This window comes from Schistocerca nitens, chromosome 4, assembly GCF_023898315.1.
Source record: "Schistocerca nitens isolate TAMUIC-IGC-003100 chromosome 4, iqSchNite1.1, whole genome shotgun sequence".
NCBI classification, from domain to species: Eukaryota; Metazoa; Arthropoda; class Insecta; order Orthoptera; family Acrididae; genus Schistocerca; species Schistocerca nitens.
Genome location: NC_064617.1, coordinates 824,996,516 through 825,013,928, shown reverse-complemented (window position 1 = coordinate 825,013,928; position 17,413 = coordinate 824,996,516).

Sequence of the window (17,413 nt, the reverse complement as noted above, 5' to 3'; positions counted from 1 at the left end):
AACCCTATCTCACAATGTTTCCTAGAAAATTTAGACGTTTGGTTAGCTTCCCTTCTGCAAAACATATTCTCGTAGTTTCAGTTTTTTTTTATTTTTTATTATTTGACTATCAATCACAACTCTTTCCTTCTCCCATCTACAGTACCTTTTTCTTATCACGTTCCTCTGCCTCTCTTTTTCATTCTTCCATCTGTTCTCTCACTCCATTGCTACTTAATGCCATAGTTTAAAGCATCCAACCTGTAATTTATCTTTGTTGTTGCACTTATAACGAACGAATATAAACTCTTATTTTGTCTGCGCTATTTATGTCATTCTAATATCCCAGTGTTGCATTCCATATTAGGTTCAACTTGTAACATGCTGTGCAATAGAATCATCTCCGCTCTATTGCCTCGTCAATCCGCCGAGTGAACACGTCCTTTAGAAAGGCAAGGCGCACACAATGAAAATCCCCGGTGGGAATTAATACTCAGCGTCCCAGTAGGATGGCGGAGACGTGCCGGGAATGCAAAGCGAGGTCGGGGAGCGGATGCGCTGAGCTTTAGCCGTCCGCACCCCCGGCACGGCAGAGCCCTCTGCCCAAATCCGACACGGCTCTCCCTCCCGTTTAATGTCCCATTTAATAGCAGTCACTAAAATTCCGGGTCCATCGATCTCCCCCTGCACGGAACGGCGCCGAGCGGACGAATCTGCAGACAGCTGCCGCAGGAGACACAGTTTCGTTGAGCTTTAGACGGGATGAACTTGTATCACGTATTCTGTACTATTGCCTTAGTAAATTTCTTCAGCAGAATACTTACCTTGATAGTGTTGAGCTGAAGATGTTTATGCTGTTAACGTCTGTACGAATATTTCATTGCTACCTGGATAACCATACAGACGGATTAAAGATCTTTCTGTCATTCCTCAGTGGTAATGAAACGTTTGAATACTGCAAAGTGATGAAGTGGATCATTCCACACAGTGTCTCATCTATGGTCATTTAGAAGGTTCAAATACGCCATCACATAGCATCTCCAGGTGTCACTGTTTAGCACGAGGTTCATGGCTAATTCCAAAAATTTCTTTACTGCTTCTTACTAAAACTTTTCCTAAACTTTTAGACGGTTCGTAAAGCTCTCGTAGTTAGTTAAGTATTGCAAGGGTGCTTTTGTATGTGTCGTACTGACATTTAATGAGCCTGTTTACATAATATTAACTTACATAGTATTTGAATATGGCTTAATGCTGACATTAATGTATGAGTTCATACAGCAGAAAACAATCTTAGCAATGCAAGTAAGAGAAACACATTTGCGCTAAACAGGCTACTAGTTAAAATTGTTCCGAGCGTTAGAAAGAGTTTTACAGGGGAAACTTTCAGTTTACGTTCAAAATTAGTTTTACTACCTAGTGCCAAATTGTTGGGTAACAGGTCAAAGGTTTCGGTAGCAGCATCGTTCGTGATCTAAAGTCATTTTTAAGGAATAGTAAGAAAGATCAGTTACTTTCTACCAGTACTCTACATCTGAATTTCATTATTCATTGAGATCTCTAATGGAGAAATTTAATGACAGAAAAACGTAGTGTAATGCTATAGTTAAAATACCAAACTATTTAACTACTTTTCTACAAGATAATAACATCACAGTTATGTGGAATGTAAATTTTCTTCCCAAAAGATGAATTACCCAATAGCACAGTAAGTGTGGCAGTATTATAGGAAAACAATCGGAGTACGTTAATGTACTGATTTGTCTCTCTCCAAGGTTGCAGTGTTTTGAAGTGCCACTGCGGCTGATGTAAGTCGTTTGAGAAGCTGTCAAATATATTGATCACTTGTTTTGAATTTAAATTCTCATCAGTACACACAAACTATTGAATTTTAAATACATCACTGGGGTTCTACCCATCGAGGCGTAGAACCGGAATTAAGATTGTATACGGAAACCCGTCAACAATCCTCGTAGACCAGCTCTGTACAATTTCCTGAATTGTTCTCTATTCATTGGAACTGATAGTGAAAATTTTGTCACCTATAACATGACCAATCTCTGGTTTATGTGTATAAAATTGTAGATAATTGATACACATAAGGCGAAATACAGGCCAGAATGTTGAACGTTGGAGAATTCTACTAGTGTAGAAAAATATGTCATTTGCGCTGACGCTTGGTTATGAACTACCACTTAATGCATTCCCTTTGTTTAATATGGAGTGAGCAGTCTGTTAGGTATGCTGTTAATTGTGTAAATTTGTAACAGTGTGTTGGGATCAAAGAAAGTTATAATTCTAATTTTTTTTCTCGGAGGGGATATGAGATTCCTCGCTTTCTCTTTTTTTCCTCTTAGATTAAGATTCTAAGGCAAAATCTGCATACGTTTCGTCTAGAGCATTTTCTTTGTTTCGCCACAGATGGCGCAGTAATCGGAGGAATAGAAACAGGTAGACAATAGTAATTTACGACATGCTATTCAATGGCCCTTTAATATACAATGGTTTGTGGAATCCCACCTCCATGCTGTGAGGGTAGGGCAGACCAATATTTCATAACTTCTAATTAGAAAAAGCAATGGCACCGCTGTATTCCTCTGCCGTATCGAACAGGGGACTACTCGACGCGCCACCGTGCCTGTGGCTTGAGACCAAAGCTATTCTACTTTTCCAATTATGGTACGTGTTGAAACGTAATAATGCTATCCTCAATACACTTAGTAATCCGCTTTTCAAACTACCGTACACAGAACTAAAGCATAACTGCAGGAATGTTCGAACAGGCGTTTCTGATGAGGTCACCTATGTCTTCACACCCTGCTGGTATTCGATGGTACACCTTAATTTTTAAGTTTCTCAACTGAAATAAATTCGACGACGTCAAATGCGGCGATCTAGCGGGTCAATTAATAGGGCCACCTCTCTCGATCCATCAAGCAGTGTAAGCACGGTCTAATACCTCCAGGCTTGAATTTCGTAATGCGCTGGGCAACCGTCATGCTAAAACCACATATGTGGTCGAACGTCGAGTGCCATGTCCTGCAGTAGTACCTGTGTTCTGTTCCAAATCCTTCGATATTTGCGTCCTTTCAAAGTGCCATCAATAAAATACGGAACAGTGTGTTTGTTCTCCATGATACCACGCCATTCGTTAACCGACCAAGGACGTTGATGCTGAACTTGCCGTAACCAGTGGGAGTTGTCTACACTCCAATAATGCATATTATGCCGATTAAAGCTACCATGAGTTATCAATGTGTAGACTCATCTGAAAATAGTACCTCGGCGAAGAAAGTGGGGGTCGCTTGTATAACACAAAACACTACCTGGCTAAGCTAAAAAACCGCCCAGTCCACGCCACACAGCCCCTGATACCCATGTGACCGCCTCCTGCTTGTAGTGGACTCCTGAACTATTCACCAGAACCCGAATCTCAGCAAACCTATGGCGCAAATCGAGGAATCTGCAGCCTACACCGTCTCAGAACCGCCGGAGCTTCTGATTCACGGCCTACCTTCGTCTCGGTCCTAGAGGTCCGCAATCGGACCTGTCGATTATGTTGCAAATGGTCATCTCTGCTTTCATCTGGCAGCCTTTACCACTTCTGTTATCCGCTCGAAACCAGAGAGAATCTCTTCCGACCCAAAGTGACACACTTCATTGGTATCTACATGAGCCACCACCTGCAGTTGGCTGCACCCTGTGTTCTTCTTGCCATCCTGGAGGACCCGTTACCCGTCTGGAATGTCGTTGTTTCTCATGTGCACGTAGCGACAGTGTAATTGTTTCTGCACCAGGAGCAGAACGTGTTGCGCCAGTGGCAGGATGGGCGGCCCCATTGGGACTTGGTAAACTATCAAACTGAAACAGGCATTCTAGCTAAATTGAGGACTTGTGTAGAACACATACCGAACTTTCACTTTATGTTTAATGGTAGCATCGCTTCATGGGTGCTACTACGTTCTATGAAGTCAAATAAAACAGCAAGTCAATAACGCACTGCAAAAATAGACATAATGTCTTATGGGATAACAGCAATCAGTGATATTATAATGTTACTTAAAATCGGTCTTGATTGCAAATTTTTTATTCATATGACCGGTTTCGGTTCATTCAGAACCATCTTCCGATCTGATATTTCAGTTACAGGAGTAACCCGTCCAAATCCAGCAACTTTCAAATGCTATGTCACATGTGACGTAGCATTTGAAAGTTGCTGGATTTGGACGGGTTACTCCTGTAACTGAAATATCAGATCGGAAGATGGTTCTGAATGAACCGAAACCGGTCGCATGAATAAAAAATTTGCAATCAAGACGGATTTTAAGTAACATTATAATAACGCATTGGTCCAGTTGTTCGCCTTGACATTGACTGATACAGTTGTTGGATGTCCTCCTCACGGATATTTTGCGAACTTCTGTCCAACTGGCGCATTAGATATTCAAAATCCCCGGTTGGTTGGAGAGCCCTTCCCAAAATTTTCCAAAGATTCTCATTTGGGAAGAAATTTGCTCATCTGGCTGGCCAAGTAAATGTAAGCCGAGAACGGCTTGCCATGAAGGGCTGTCGGATCGTATGGCGGGCGACTGTCTGGTTGGTATCCCACTGCTGTCTGGGATGTCTCCAGACACGTCTCCACTGGTCATCGGGGGACAGTTCGAAGCAGGACTCATCACTAAAGACAATTCCACTCCAGTCAATGAGATTATAGGCCGAAAATGTGTCTGGAGAGGCCCTGGACAGCGGTTGGGCACTAACCTGACTGTCGCACACCGTAGGGCCCGAGAGTTAGGAGTGTTGGTCTGGGGTGCCATTTTTTTTCATAGTGAGACCCCTTTGGTTGCCATCCGTGGCACCCGTACAGCACAGCGGTATGTCGATGATGTTCTACGCCCAGTTTTGTTGCTCTTCGTGGCAGACCATCCTGGGCTTACATTTCAGCAAGATTATGCCCGCCCACACGACGACGAGAGATTCTGGTAAGTGTCCTCGAGCTTGCCAGACCATACCCTTGCCCAGCTTGGTTGCCATATTTCTCCTCAATTGAAAGCGCTTTATGGATTATTGGCAGAAGACTACGACCAGCTGGGGATTTTCGCGATATAACTCTCCAAGTGGTAACAAGTCGCCATGGTATCACTCAGGAGGACACTCAACAGCTGTATCAATCTGCGCCAAGCTGAATAAACGCTTGCGTAAGGGTCAGAGGTCGACCAGCATGTTACTGACTTTCTCAATTCGTGAAGGTCTTACTCTTAAATAAATCATCCAGTTATCCTGAAACACTAATCATTTGTTTGTCTGTACATGTATGTCACATATACTGATTTTCGTCCTATTCCGATAATTCCTTCGTGGTGCGTAAATGTTTTTCTCTTAAACTTTACATTGTTACAAAACCGATAATTGCTAGGTATTTTGGATAAAGTTTGCAGAACTGCAACCTTAACTAATTCACTGGGGAACAACTTGGAACTCAGCTTCTGTTGGTTTAGGTTTTTAAGGTGTTGTAGAGTTAAATAACCATACTGATGGAAAAATCATAGGTTGTTCTTTTCTACCATGTCAAGTTTTTTCTCTACACCTTAAGTGAATGTAACTGCTTCCAGCTGGATCGAACGTGGAGCACAGCAAGCACTATTGTTTCCCTATCGGCTGACAGAAACCTTCATTGACCGGCGAGGGGAGAGGTGAATAATGCCGTAGTAAACCAATAACAGGTTCATATAGTCAATACGACTTCAGTTAGGAACGAGGTACTGTACTGAGACGACGTATGTCGTTCTGATATAGTGAGACAGATTCTGACGAAAACTCCGAGTTCTTTTTTGCACATCGGGTTAGCAGTGTTCCGTTCTTATTTATATGTGAGCTGAAACCTCTCCTTGCGTCTACCTCAAGTACTTTGCGTTGTAAGTGTTTAAACAGCCAAGATGCGTTTTGTTATATGTATGGCTGTTTTGCCTTTCCCCATCGAATGAGAAACATCACGACATTTCTCAGGCAAGCATATTTTGCCTCATTTAAAGTGATAATTCGTGATCATTACCGGATTATATGCATCATAAAAACCTTAAAATGTATATGCGAATATGCATGAAAAATGTTTAAAAAGACATGAAAAGTGTTAAAACGCACAAAAAATTAATTAAGAAAAAGGTAGTTACTTCGTGCATTATATATCAAAGTCGAACCTGTGCATATCAGTTACAAGAAAAGTGCCGGACACGCGAATAATCGGGACATTTAGAACGCTGATATCATTTTCTGATTACGTTCTGGTTGACGTCAGGAACGGGGCGTTTCTGAGATTATTTTCTATAAATTTTGAAAATTGGGACGCCTATTGTGTTTCAAGAATAGTTCCTTCTTTGCTACTGTTGTTAGTAACAAGAGGATACGATACGAGCGAGTCACAATGAAACAATCGATATGTACAGGACCGCTGAAGAACTCCGTAATATTTTATTTCAAAAACAACACACAATCATGAATGTTTTGCACATCATTAGCTTGTAGTTAATACTATTGGACCAAAGCATCATTTACAACTTATTTTACATTTTCCTACTATTGCAAACACAAATGACCAAGTACTTTATCAAATTGTCAGTAGTAAGATTGTGTCTTCAATCACTGAAAACTAAGCAAAAAAGGACCATTCTACATCAACTGAGGTAACTGGACAGTATTAGAATTTGTGTGCTATGTTGGTACTTATTGTTTCTGGCAAAAGTTCACCCATCCCGTTAATAAAACAATCAGTTTGGCAGAAGGCTTCAAAGCCTAATTTATTTAAAATGTTTTCTGGCTTTTCTTTAAGTTTTGTTGGGAATACCTCTAGCAATGAGGAGTTTACTAGAATAATTTTATTCATTAACTGAATAGATTCCTTCAACGCCTAATCTTTGATTTGTAAGGATATGTGCGCAAATCGATAATGCGTCTGAACTGTTTCCTCAAGCCCAGGGTGGTAAACAGACATTCTATATAGATATGAATCTGGCCCTGTAAGGTAGCTAATATTAGATGCAGATCGTAAAAAATTAATTACGTATGCTGCTGTTACATAACTAGAATGCATGCATTAATAAAAGTGAAAGTTCGGTATCTATTTTAGGAAGACAAACAGCTGCTCCCTTTTTCATTCTTCATATAATTTAACATATGGGCTGTCAGGGATCAAGTGATACACAAAAATCATGTTCAACTACTTTCAACACTCAATAACAAAATATTTAACTCTTGGACATTTTGAATTGGCAATTATTAAATCGTTATCTCTTCAAATGAATATGTCTTCACAAGCAAGAATGATCAAAATTTTCATCTGTTAAATTTAGTTCTACAGCATCATAGTTGGTCAATGCACTAAGTTGGTGGAAAATAAATTTACCTTTTAAACCAATGAAAAAACGCTCATATACTCAATGTGAGAGTAGGTTAGTAACCTAGCTTTTGATATTCAATGGTCAAAGCATACGCAGGTTGGAGTGAGCACAATCTTGACTCAACATTTACTGTGGCCTAATGTGCGATGGTGCTTTACCAATCTGGATCTGCAACGGCGTTGTCTCCGTGCTGGATCTGAAACGCTAATTCTCTATTCTGGCCTTGAATGAATTCACTCAGTCTCAACTTTCCTGCGTTCCATTAAATTTTAATGTTTCCCTAGTCGAAATAATGGCTATTGCACACTCGCAAATGGTTAGGGCGACGTGCACAATTTCATTGCCTGCAAAAGTTCCCAGAGGAGTAATTAACTACCGCTTTGCAATTCGGTGCCATGATATGTGCAGCATATCATCCTGACTTCACAGATGCAATGCTCTCAACTCCCTCGCTTTTTTCTACACAGTTCTGTGATTTGCCTTGAGATGAGAGAGGCCTCGAAATTTTTAGTTCTCAAAATGCTTTTATATAATGGAGATCTCCTCACCATGTCACGTTTGTGTCTCGCAGTATGGCTTCAGCCAACCGCTGTCTCGTTAGAGGTGACGTTTTTTTTTTCTCGCCGGGTCACCGCTAGCCCTGTTAAGACCGTGCAGCCACTTACCCATGGTCTCAGCGGTATTTACGTTAAAAGGAATAACACAATTTATCCTCATAAACAGACATGTATTTATATATGTAAAATAGTTAATATTTTTGCACAAGGAAAACTCTATATTCATTGACATTATTAATCATTAAAAACATGTTTTCAAAATACACGCAACTCTTATCTGGGTTGTATGGACACTTACTAATTACACATCAAGCACAATATGTAAAACGTTTTCATTTTTGAATACAGTTTAACAATTTACAAACTGAATTACAAAGTATAAATGAAACACATAAAGTACAAATTCACAGTGGTACAGCTTCGACTGAATATTTACAAGTTCCTCAACTCATTGCTGAAGTGATTCTTTTCCTTAAAAGACATCATAGTCACCAGTTGGCGCGAAAACATTGACAGTTCAGTACATATTTAACAACATATTACGATGTAATACGTGCCGTACTCATCAGATCTTGTGGGACTCTCGCGGTCAAAAGGCTCTGCATTTTGACGACGACATGTACTCATACCAGATAGTTTCATATCCTGACAGAATGTAACTATTGCAGTGTTACTTGAAAATGGCCATAAGGCCGAAATTGCAATAGTAAGAATAGATATTTCATACAGTCAATGACGACTATGATGTCTTTTAAGAAATATTGTATGATTGTGAATCCCAACCATGAGAAGTTTGTTCTTTTCCACTCTTTAAAATATTACAATGACCTTGTCACACACATCGCTTTGTTTCTTCATGCACTTTACACTTTAAACTTTGGGCTGGGTTTGCTTCCCATATCTGCTGTCGATCACTGCTGGTTGATGCTACTGGCCAGTTGTAGACTCTGGGCAATGTTGCTGAAGATTGTCGACATTTACTGTTCTGGGTGTTCGATCACGGATGCCATTACATGGTCAAATCCATGTTGCATTGTTTTGATGACAGCTGCTCGTCTAAGGCAACGCCATGCTGTGAGAACATGTGGCCTTGTCCTTTATTGGTGTCATTGCTATCAAGGTTGATGAGTGTAGCCCCTCGACGACTCCTGCAGTTTGATGTTTGACATCCCCATTATTCGTATTCTGATGATTTGACCACCTTTGGTTGGTTTGATGGTTAGAGTTACATAATTGCCACAGTTTTGTTGAATATGGGTATAGGATTTAGAGAGGTCTCTTGCTGTCTTCTTCCCTCATCTTGGGACCCTTTCTTCTCTTCATTTCTTGCTGTATCTTCATGTCTTTTTTCTTGGAACTTGCAACTTCTAAGGCATAGGGATAGGATATGTTATGCAGTGAAAGTTATTCAAAGGTTGTTGTGAGATATGGTCAAGTTTGAATATATAACTTCAGACGTGATATGTCTGTTTTCAATTATCAGCTTCTCCATTTGGTATTTGAGAGAAATATACTCAGTTTATTTTTCCGGGTTGTTGTACTACAGAGCTATTTCCAATGGTTTGCTATTGTTAGTTGCTTCTGTTGTGTGTCACTATTGCTAATGGGGCTGTTTCGTTTTCCTCACAGTTGTGAGTCCTGTATCCCTTGCTGTTGCTGGTTTTCCCTGTTCTCTCACTGTGTAGGTGAGGCGTCGGACAAAATTCTTCAAAATACACCTGCCTCAGTCTCCGCACTAATGTGAAGCCTGAGTCAGTAAATTTCTTACTTCAGTCTCCAGTTTGCCGCCAATGCTATATTGCACAATCGTATAACCTCTCACACTCAGACCCGTAGCTTCCCATCGACTTTCCGCTTGTATCATCAACTTGTCTTCTTTCCCCAGACGATTGTAGTGATGAGGCTCCACGTGTGTTCTCTATTTCACCTACCACTACTTACAAGTTTCTTTGTCTAAATTTACAATACATTTTACATGGAATGATTTACATGAATAGTACAATTACTATTTATATATTTTATTTCATTTTATTTTATTTTATGATGGTTCCTTTACTTTGTGAATGAGCATAGATTGATGATATGTAGATTTGTTAGTTATTACATCATGCCATTAGTTTTCTTCTATTTTTTTAACCTACTTTAGCGATTAAAATGATATGTATTATTATACTTATTTTTTAATAATTACGTTTTTGTCGCTCGTCCTGTCTGCCTCTTGAGATCTGCTGTTACCGGAAGCATATCTACTTTTTTTGTATTATCTGTAATCCATTTGTATTTTTGTTTTTATGACTAACTGCTGTATGACCATTGCAAGAATTATCATTCACTATAAGCCTTAAGGTGGCTGACGTGACGTAGTCCTATATTTTTTCCTGTTCTTGGGTTCACCAATTCTACTGCATTTGTATGAACCACTTTACTAATTAACATGGGTCCCTTATAAATGTGATAAAATTTATGACAGACCTGTTTTCCTTTATTAGATAATAAATGAATACCTGTGTGGAAGCATCTCTGTCTGCTCTGAGCTTCCTTTTTGCAGCTGCTTGTTCGATGTTTTCGAGTGCTAATTTTATTATCTGTCGTTGTGATGGTCTTCTGGATGACGGGAACTATACAACTTCTCTTATCCTATCCATTGGTCTTTTTTTTCTGAGCACTGTTACTGGTGGTAAGCATGTAGTACTGTGAAGTATTTAGTTAATAATAGTCTGTAAATGATGTAAATTGGTATCCCATGTGGTACGTCGTGACTACAGTACAGTTGACACCATGACCCAATATCCTTCATCGTTCGTTCTACACAATTGGCGCTTTGTTTGTACCAGGATATGAAGGTGGATTTAATTCTATGTTATTTTTAAGTTTCCAAAAGAGTTTTAGATCCATACTTATCTTAACACCAGTTGCACGTTTCAGAGGGTTCGAAGTGACATACTTTGATGTTAACTCTAAAACTAAAAAGATAAACGTGTTCCCATTCTTTGTCCCTGGTAACGGTCCCATCAAAACTGTTGCTGCTATATGCTTTAGTTTTTTCGGTATTATGGGTGATAATGGTGGTCTAGTCTGAAATGTAATGTGTTTGGCTCGTTGACAGTCCTTACACTTTTTGAGTACTTGCCAAATATGTCTTTCCCTGTTGGGGAAATGTGCTATCTGTTTAAGTTTCATAAAACATTTCTTCGCCCCAAAGTGCCCATTACTTAAGTGAGTGTACCTTATATACTTGTTTATGCGAACATCATAGACATACACTGTCCATAAACTTGTACTTAGGTCTAGTCTTTAGAACAGCACGTCATTCTTCAGCAAATAATGCTGACGAATGTGAAACGAGTTCTTGTCTTGCCACTTATGTTTGACCCTTAACACTCCTGGATCTTTGTTATGTTCGTTTGAAATGTTTGAGAAAGCTGTTGTTATGTAGTTTTCAAAAGGAACTCCTCTTGTATAATATACACAAGTCTGGTCTTCATCTGCACTGAACCTCGTGTTACTTATGGACACCGGGAAAGAAAATCTTATCAGGTGTTTGTCGGTCCTGGGATATGTTTGAAATCTAACTTATGTTTCAATGGCCAATGTGTCGGCATTCCTACTTTAAATTGTGCAATATCATCAAAACATCTAGCATCCCTCTGTGATGCCCCTTCTGGGTTTTGAAGACTGGAATTCAGTCTTAGGTTTGCGTAAAATCTACGCAAACGTGTGTAACTTGGTTCATTCTGTGTCATTTCTGCCGTAGAATCACTTGCAGATCTCATTGCGCAATATGCGTGCATAGCGCCTGCTAGCGGCTCTGTATCTTGACGTGTAAGCAATTGTCTCTCGTTAGACGCCGTACTGTAACCCGTCGATATTCGTTCTGCAGGTTGTGGCGTTGCGTAATGCATCTCTATCGTTTGATCAGGGTATGCCACGCTTTGTGCTTGACGTACTGAACCATGCTGCAAGCCACACTCTTGTATTCCCGATAGACCTGTTATTCTTTCTTGAACAAGTGGTTTCAATACACACTGTTCCCTACGGTTACCGTGATGGTCTGTCATACGCTGGTTTGGACTAATTTTCCTTTCTCGGTTTGCGGTTTCGGACGGACATCCACATGTGCCTTTCCGTCTTACGTCACACATAGTTTCACGTACCTTTCTGTCGTATTACCGACAACTGTTGACTTTGCAGTGTTGACAGTAGCATCTACTGACAATATAGAGGATTCTATCGTCGTCTGCGACTCCTCACTAACGCTTTCTACGTCACCTCGACTTTAGATCTGAGCTGTTGAAATAGACGTTCGTCTTTCCCCTGTATTTTTAAAATACGAGCATCGAATTTCTTTAATGCTACTTTTATCGTTCTTTTGTGAGACCCTGTCTCAGCAATAACATGTTTCGCTTCCGTCTTTGCTTTGATGGCAAAAGCTTCGACCTATTGTTTAACCTTTCTAACAATTTGTTGCGTAACTTCACGGAACGTAATCATGTCTGTTGGAACAGTGTTAATGTCTGTTCTCAATTGCTTGTGCCCTGTAACAAGCATTTGAAGCGTTATTTGTGCTTCCTTGGCTTCATTTCATATTTGATCTAATTGGCCTTGAATATTGTCACGTTATGCTCCCTTGTAACACTTTTGCCCTTGTGTTATGTTCCCCTCTATACGCCTTTCTGACTCCTGAGAATATTATAATAAACGCTGCAACATTCTTAATGTTGCCGTTTTCATCTACACCAATTTCGCCTGTTGTCATCTGATGTAACCATTCCCTATCTCGTTTCTCGTGAACCGTTTCCTTTACTTCCGAACATAGTGTAGGAGCATTAACACTCTTTCTTTCATGCAATTGCAAGCCAGACTGATTGAATATGATTACATTTGGTTCAATATGCTGTAAATTGCTACCTACAGACTCAGGGTCTGATTTATTAGCAACCCCGTTCTCATGTCCATACTTTGGATATATTGAACATCATGTGTTGCATTCTCGGTCTCATTCGGTATTTCCACGTATTCTGTCTCGGGTGTTCACACCGACCTACCTGTTACGTGTCCAACTCGGTCCTATCTAGATCTTCCATGACTTCTCTTTGTCTTAATCTATTATTATCTATCATTTTTGAACATTCCTCTAAACATTGCTGTTCGCGAATTTTTCGAACCTGACTACACATTAACATCTGATCATAAGACTGGATTATACCCCAAAATATCAACCATGGTCCCAAATTCAATCTGTTTCCTCATCGTTTTTAGAGTTTTGGTTACTGAAGTTGAGACAGAACTGAACACAATCCAGTTCAAGGATGTGTAGCGCCATCAAATAAGAAATAAATGAATACAATTCCATCTAATCTTCCTACACAGTTGAGTCACATTTACATTTACATTTTTTCCTCCAACTTGCATCATTATTTGGGACGATTATGTAGTTTGTACATATCAAAGGCAAACCTTAAATCTATCAGAAAACTGTAATTTCGCATCCTGGCAGGGTCGCCATTTGTATGATATACACATAAATGGATAATGCATCTGAACTGTCTTCTCCAGCCCCAGCTGTTCAAAATGGCTCTGAGCACTATAAGACTTAACTTCTGAGGTCATCAGTCCCCTAGAACTTAGAACTACTTAAACCTAATGGACCAAAGGATATCACACACATCCATTCCTGAGGCAGTATTCGAACTGGCGACTGTAGGGCTCAGTTTGTTAAACAGACATTCTATAGAGATATGAATCTGGTCCTATAAAGTAGCTGATATTAGATGCTGATAATAACAAATTAATTAGAAATGCTACTGTCACATAACTAGAATGCATGAATTTATAAATGTGAAAGTTTGGAATCTATTTTAGAAAGACAAACAGCTGTTCCCTTTTTCATTCTACATATAATTTATCAACTGTGCATTCAGGGTTCAAGTGATACACAACAATCATGTTCAATTACTTTCAACACTTGATAAGATAATCTTTAACTCTTGGCAATTATTAAATCGTTATCTCTACAAATGAAAATGTTTGCAGAAGCAGGAATGATCAAAACATTCATCTATTAAATTTGCTTCTACAATATCGTAGCTGGTCAATGCACTAAGTTGGTGCAGAATAAATTTACCTTTTAAATCAACGAAAAAACGCTCATGTACCCAATGTGAGAGTAGGTTAGTACCCTAACTTTTGATATTCAATGGCCAAAGCCTACGCAGGTTGGAGTGAGCACAATCTCGACTCAACATTTACTGTGGCTTAATGCGCGATGGTACTTTACCAGTCAGAATCTGCAAAGGCATTGTCTATGTGCTGGATCTGAAACGCTAATTCCCTACTCTGGCCTTGAATGAATTCAATGTCTCAACTTTCGTCCATTCCATTAAATGTTAATGTTTCCCTAGTCGAAATAATGCTTATTGCACAATCGCTAAGGGTTGGAGCGAAATGCACAATTTCATTGTCCACAAAATTCCCGCTGGAATAATTAACTGCCTCTCTGTTATTTGTTGCCCCGTACGTGAAGCATATCATCCTGACTTCGCAGATGCAAAGCTCTCAACGCCCTTGCTATTTTCCACACACTTCTGCGTTCTCCCACGAGACGGGAGATCTATAGAAATTTTTAGTTCTCAAAATGCTTTTATATAATGGAGATCTCCCCGCCATGTCGCGTTTGCATCACCCAGTATGGCTTCAGCCAACCGCCGTCTCGTTAGGGGTGAAGTTTTATTTTTCTTGCCAGGTCGCCGCTAGCCATGTTGAAGCCATGCAGCCACTTGCCCTCGGTCCCGGCCATATTTCTGTTAAAGGGAATAATGTTTTGTTCTGGCCTTATCCCTTTGTGCACTGAATCTCGGCGTTCTCTTGTTAAGTGGGGTTTTCCAATGCCATTAACCACCTGCTCGTTTGCCTCTAAAATACCTGTCACTTTAATTTATTTATGCACGCCCATGTCCTTATATTGGTAGATATTGTTTTGTTAGTTTTCAGTACATGGGATTACTGAAGTTTCTTTTTGTTGATAATATAGTTTTCTGAGAATCTCATACTGTATCGTGGTGTCGTTATGAACCGAGCTCATGCAATGTCCGTAAAATCCTGACGCCTTACAGGTTTTAAGTTTTTTATTACTTACAGGTATATGGGAGAAATGAGTGCTAATCACAGCAACATCTTTTTTAATAATGGAATAATTAAAAGCTTCCTTGCACTGGCAAACTGCCTAAGTCTCTGCACTATCAAATGGTTCAAATGGCTCTGAGCACTATGGGACTTAACATCTGAGGTCATCAGTCCCCTAGAACTTAGAACTACTTAAACATAACTAACCTAAGGACATCACACAGAGCCATGCCCGTGGCAGGATACGAACCTCCGACCGTAGCGGTCGCTCGGTTCCAGAGTGAAGCGCATAGAACCGCTCGGCCACTCCGGCCGGCCTCTCTGCACTATCTAAGTCGTTTACTACCCCTCTAATGGCCTTGAAATGTTCACTGTAAAACAACTCAGCTTCGACCTACATACCCCAACGAGTTACCACTGGTTCTGAAGGTAAAGTCAAATTTGGTAGTTTTTCTTTGTACGTCTTGATGCGAGCAGGAGCCTTTAGAAACACATTTTTTGTGGATGAAATCAGTTTATTTACATTTACGAACGTGGAACAGCATCTGAAATAAACACCAACACCCTTTCACCTGCAGAAGATTCTGGAAATATTTTTCTAATACACTCAATCACAAATCTGACAATCGGAGAACGATTTACTTGTTCAAGTTCTTTGCAGGCCGCTAAATAGGAAGAAGAAGGCTCTTCTTTTGAAGCACCAACAATTAAATTTGCAATGTAAAGGTCACAAGTGTCAGTAGTTCCGTAAAATGAAATTCAGATAATGGTCTCCTTGAGTTCACTGCTTATTTCTTGCAGAATATTTACGTAAATTGTCGGTATGTAATTTTCAAGCCATGTTGATTCATGAAGTATATTTCGAATTAAAGAATATTTGCGCAGGAAGCCTTTGAGGATAGGGCTTGTACGTTTGTGAAGAGATATATTACTTGCTGTAAATGCTCACATAGATCCATGCTCAACCGACTTTTTTTGTTACCATCGGATAAATCCCTGCTACTGCAAGTTGCTGTTGTCAGAAGTTGTTGTCGTGGTCCTTTCTTCTGTATTCCTGCGATATGAAGAGTTGTCTTGACTAGCTCGTCTATTTGAAACATTTGTGCACGAAACGGTTTTCTTGCAAGCTCGACAATGTAAAAAAATCCGTCGTCCGTAAGTGTCCCAGGATGGTCAGCTATCCACGAAATGACGTTTCCTTTTCCGGGCTTCATGGCGCACATCACGTTACACATTTCACGTCGTAAACACATTCAGCTGTGTACAAGTAAACAGAAACCTAAACTGAAACAATGGACGTGCGATTAAAAGCTTGCGTAATTTAATGTAATTGTTGCCGACGCGTACTGTGTGAGAGCGGAATGGATTAACCGGGGGTGCGGGCGCAGGAGCATTGACGTCTTTCTGTTTCTTCCTGCTACTTTTCTGCAATGATTTCGCTAGGTAGTGGCCTCTCGATTAGCGATTGCACGCAGTTCTAGGTCGCGGTCAATCTGTGAGACTTCAAAACTATATCCAGCTAGAAACCCCAGTCAAAATTTTTAAAATATTGTAAACATTGAACGAAAATATGCATCATCACCAGTTTTTTGTTTAAATATGCAATAACCGTTAAAATGGAGCCAAATATGCAAATGCATATGCAACATGCAAACGCATATAATCCGGTCTCTAGTGATCAAGATAAATCAAGAGCCCTTCACGAAGTATACAAGGACTGTGCCTGAAAGTAATGATGTGAACGCAGAGAACACGTGACGAAAAACATCAGTTTGGTGTATCTCTGATTTGGCAGGAGCCCATTAATCACAAAAGTTATTGTTACCGTTGTATAGTGAAAACGTAAGGATAGAACAACAAAAACCAATGTAAAATAGAGTGTCCTAGTTTATCATCAGCTATACACAAAATTTCTCATTCAACTGAATCGCAGTGCCAGTTTTCAAAGAAATACCATCTTGGGAAGTATAGGAATACGAGTGCGACCCAAGGACGAATATGTTGCTACTGAAGAAGATACCGTTCGTAAGGGATTTGAGCAGCATGACCTGAATTATTGACATGAGAGTTGGGACTATCAAAGAAAGCTTCAGAACTGTGAGCAATAAGGCTGTGGGCAAACAATTTGTTTGAAAAAGGAGCTAAGGTACCCTCCTTTCTATCAAGAGAAATTTAGTTTTTGAATTACTTTCGAAGCGGTGATGGATTTGTGATATTGCCATAAAGTACAAAGTTTAATGGAAGAGTTGGGAAGTTTTGCTTATAACGCAACTGGAGGGCGACTTCCCATCGCTGGCAGAAAGCGCCACTTGAAATGTGTCTGTCTCCTCAATGGAAATTCATTTGGTGTTAAGAGGTTGATAC